A 4,863-nucleotide genomic window follows, 5' to 3' on the forward strand; every position below is an offset into this window, starting at 1 on the left:
GTAATATTAGAAGATGGAATGGTTAGGGCCAGAGCCGGCCCAACTTTATTTGATGCCTAAATATTGACAAAACAAGCAATTTCAAGGTTCGAACTCGGACAATTTACGTAGAAACTAGTTTTGCATTACCACTGGACCACCGCTACATCCATGACGTATTTCCCCGTATACTACCAATTAGTATTTGGACTTTTGCTACTTTGCCATAATAGTTTGATCAAAGTTGGGACACTACTATGCTATTATATAGTGGTGAATTATTTGAGTTTGTTTCTTTCGATCATATATAGTTGAACGAGTATCATCTTAAGTTTTATTTGATTCCAATACTATTTATTTTTCTAATTTTTTTTGGATATTTTGATATTTTTATATTTTGAGAATGATCTTAATTTGGAAAACTTGAACAATTAGAAAAGACATTCAAGTTATGGCGACTTAATAGGTTCATTCGTTCTATGATTTTAATGGATTTGGAAATCCAAACAAAAATTATTTGTTATTTAATCATTGATTTTAAAATACTTATCGAACTTTTATAGAAGCTAAAAAACGCTGAACTAAGCAAGCTGATTTAAGTTTTAAGCAGAGACGTAAAGCTATGGAAAAAGCTAAAGGTGTATAGGAATATGAAGAAGAGCCACCATTGGATTGGAACTCCATTTATACATGCCCTCGAGTCGTATTCACTTCTTCAAGCCAGAAGAAATTGAATAAAACTCCTCAATTGAAAGTAAATTTATTTAAGTTTTAAATTTGTCTAGTTTCTAGGAGGTTGAGAGAGATTGTTCTAACATGTTGCTTCTATTTACATTTTGATACTTTGAGAATGATCTTAATTTGGAAAACTTGAACAATCAGAACGTGGAAAAAACATTCAAGTTAGAGCGACTTAAGAGGGGTCATTGGTTTTATGATTTTAATGGATTTGAAAATCCAAACAAAAATCATGTGTTATTCAATCATTTATTTTAAAATACGTATAAAAATTATGTGTTATTGGTTATATGATTCACAAATACTTGTTAAAATCTCGTGTTATTCGTTTAATGATTTGTTTTTGAATTGTTTATGATAAATCTACCCAATGACAAAATATATATCTATATATATATATATATAAATAAAAGGAATGATGATATTCATATAAATAATATAACTTTTAAAAATTCAAATTCAAGAAATGTGAATGTGAATAATCATTAAAATTTACAAAGATTTAAAAATGGCAGCACGTAAAATATCTGAAGCAGAAAAGTCAAATCTGAATAATTAAATAAACATTCTATGTAGTTTTTGTATAATAGGAAATAAATAAATTCAAAAAAAATTAAAACTGGGTTTTTGGATTTGATGAGGGTTTTTTAACCAGTCTAACTACTGAAATTTCTAGTCAAATTTATTTGTTGTCCAATTTCGAGTCAAATTTTGCAAAACCCTCTTACGTGTTACATATACTAGCATCGAAACATCAAAAAAGAACACAAGCGAAGAGAAGAGACAGACACAGGTGAGTCTGTCTAACATACCATAGAAGGAACATGATTAAGAGAGGACCTCTTCACAAGAAACACTAAGACAGCATACCCGAATAGCTCTTGTCCAATCTACCATCAGATACCATATCAGCAACCATTTTCATGGTGAATGCATCTCCACTGAACCCGCTGCTTCGCATCTCTGTGATAAGTTCAGCTGATGCAGCTATTTCACCAGCTCTAAGACATCCTCTGATTAGTGGATTGTATGTGCAACCATTAGGTACATGTCCATTGTGCTTCATTTTACGGAATAACGCATTTGCCTCTGAGACTGCACTTATTCCACAGAATCCAGATATCATTATACTGTAAGTTTGAATATCATGCTCCACACCATCGATGGGGAGACTGCAAAATAAGTCCCATGCTTCGTTCACCTTACTACCCTTGCACATTCCATGGATGATGATGTTATAAGTAGCAGTATCAACATCCATCTTACTCTTTTGGATGACCTCAAACAATTCGAATGCCTTTTCTAGTTTCCCATTTTCGCAGAAACCGCACAACAAAATGTTACAAGTTATGGTATCAGGGTCACAGACACCCTGAGAAATCATCTCCTGGAAAAGGTCCTGGGCAGCATTAAGATTTCCCACTTCACAGAACCCGTGGATAAGAGTATTATAAGTAACAATATCAGCAACTAAGCCTCTTATAGAAATCTCACGGAGAAGTTCCATTCCATCATCTACCCTCTTAGCCCTACATTATCCGTCAATTAGGGTATTAAAAGTAACTATGTTTGGAGAACAGCCCTTGCTAGACATCGAATCAAGCATGCGTTTCGCATCATCTAGACGATCGTGCTTGCACAATCCATCGATAACTGAAGTATATGTGATTGTATCAGGATATATACCCCTACGGAGCATCTCGTCCCACAATTTGTCAGCCTCAATGAACTTCCCTTCTTTGACCAATGCACTGATCAATGCATTGAAAGTTACAACATCAGGATTGATTTGCCTATCAATCATATCACACAACAATCTTTCAGCATAACTCCATCTACCAAAGCTACAGAACCCGTCGATCATACAGTTGTAGGTAAGAACATTGGGAACAATTCCTTTCTCATGCATTTCAGTGAAAAGATTTTGAGCATGGCTGTGTTGCCCGTCTTTGCAAAGACGATCAATGATGGCAGTATAGATTACGACATTGGCTTTGATGTGGTTTGTATCCATCTTCCTAAGCAGATCCAAAGCTGACTCAGTGTCGCCAATCTTGCACATTCCATTTACGATTGCTCCATAAGTAACAATGTCAGGTTGATGACCTTCTTCTACCATCTGATCAAACAAAACTAGGGCTTCGGAGATCCTATCTTCTAGACATAACCCGTGGAGCAGCGTGGTAAAGGTAACAACATCGGGCTGGAAACCAAGTTTGGCCATCTTACCAAATGTAGACAGAGCAAGGGACAACTTATGAGAGTCGCAGAAGCATTTAATCAGAATATTGAAGCTGTATATATCAAATGGAATCCTGCGCAGTTCCATCTTCTGATATAGAAAAATCGCAACATCGGGACGATTCATTCTCACTACCAAACCTATTACTTTATTGAAATCAATTGCCGAGTAGGAGGAACGAGACCGAACCATTACACCGAACAAAGCAATCGCATCATCTAAGTTTTTGATATAATGAGACCCACTTGTCAATTTCAATTCATCTCCTACAAAAGTACCTTCACCCAAAGAAGGTAAGCTCTTCGAAGCCGTACGCGTCTCGGCGGAACGAAGATGAATCAATCTCGTGCTGCCCAATCTCAAAACCCTAGCCAACATTTTTGCTGTTTCGTTTGATTTTGTAAATTTCTCTAACCAAAAAGGAGTGAGTGTGTGTGGAAAAAGTGTAAGCTCCGTCTGACTGAAGTTAAAAGAAGACTAGAGAGAGAGAGAGAGAGAGCAGCACAAAATGAATGATGAGAAACACGACCGGTTCCATTCATTGGCCGGTTCAATTTGGTTGGTACCCTTACCGCTTATGAATTTTGAATCAGAAACACGACCGGTCCGGTTCTATGAAATCTGATTTTGCTCAAACCTATCAATTCGAGTGTTTTTAGTCTATACCAATTTAGCAGCCAACGAAAGAATAATGTTTTGTCTAAAGTTATAATAATTTTACAGGGAAAACGAGCTATTCCCCCCCCGATAACTATTATATCTAGCCAGATAGAGCCCGAACTTTAATCTCGATCTATATATCCATCAAACAAACGTTCTACACCTATTTCTTCCCAAAATAAAAGTTTTATATTAAACCTCCTCGAATTGATAGTTTGAGTTCTATTACCCCATAAATTTGGGTTTCATCGGTTTATTGTTCACTTAACTAATTACTAGACAAATAAAACCAATTAAAACCAAAGAAAACCAAATTTATATTAGATTAGAACCCGATTGGAACCTAAAACCAAAACACCTGATCGATGAAAACAAAACCAAAACACTCGATTGGCACCTAGAGCAAATTCTTTGTTCTTACAATAAAAACACTTTTTTTTAATGAAAAAAATGAAGGAGAGCATATTTCATGTCCACAACACTACTATAATCGTATATGAATTTGAAGTCTTCATAATTTTGTTGACACCACCGTCGTTGGTGTGGGATGAAGGCGCTGTCGGGGATCCATAGGTTGTTGAAGAAGAAGACGAGTGAAGAGGAGGAGGAGGAGGGGAGAGAGATGGACACAGCTTCATCGTCGTCACTCCATGGATTTGAGATCTGGTAAGTGAAGAGCTGTTCCAACCGAGTGGACTCAGCGAGGTGGAGAGTGGAGACGGTTGAGGAGAGAAAGAGGAGTCGAGGAAAAGCGAGTCTTCACGGGAGAGAGACATGTCGAGAAGGTGAAGGCGGTGGTGGTCAGAGAAGGTGAAGGCGTTCTGGGTAGTCCACCAAACAGCGCCGTCGCAATAATCCATGGCTCTGTTCCTTCCTCTCCACCATCTCCGTCAGCTCTTGCGACATGACTCTCGGCTATCACTTCCACTCATCTTTATCATCAATCTTCCTACTCTAACAATTATGGTTAATTACAATCGAATTTAATTACAATGAATTTATCCAATCAGTTTTTGTAATGAAAATCCTTTTGTAATTGAAATTGAAAATCAAATTTATCAATATCATTGGTTGATGGAAGAATCGGGCCAAGAATAAATATCAGATCAATTAATGATTGGTCGGATTTTAATTCAGAATCAACTCTTAATGGTTTAATATTTGGTTTAATTCGGGTTTTGAAGTGTAAACCGATGTAACCAAGATTTGGGGAGATTTAAATATAAAACTTTTATTTTAGGGAG

At 36.5% G+C, this 4,863-nt stretch overlaps 1 pseudogene; it reads right to left on the reverse strand.

Moving 5' to 3' along the window:
• Positions 1–1,573: 1,573 nt before the first annotated feature.
• Positions 1,574–3,067, reverse strand: LOC104705224 (uncharacterized; annotated as a pseudogene).
• Between the last annotated feature and the right edge of the window lie 1,796 nt (positions 3,068–4,863).

This window comes from Camelina sativa, chromosome 7 (genome assembly GCF_030686135.1).
Source record: "Camelina sativa cultivar CO46 ecotype springtype chromosome 7, ASM3068613v1".
In the NCBI taxonomy this organism is placed as follows: domain Eukaryota; kingdom Viridiplantae; phylum Streptophyta; class Magnoliopsida; order Brassicales; family Brassicaceae; genus Camelina; species Camelina sativa.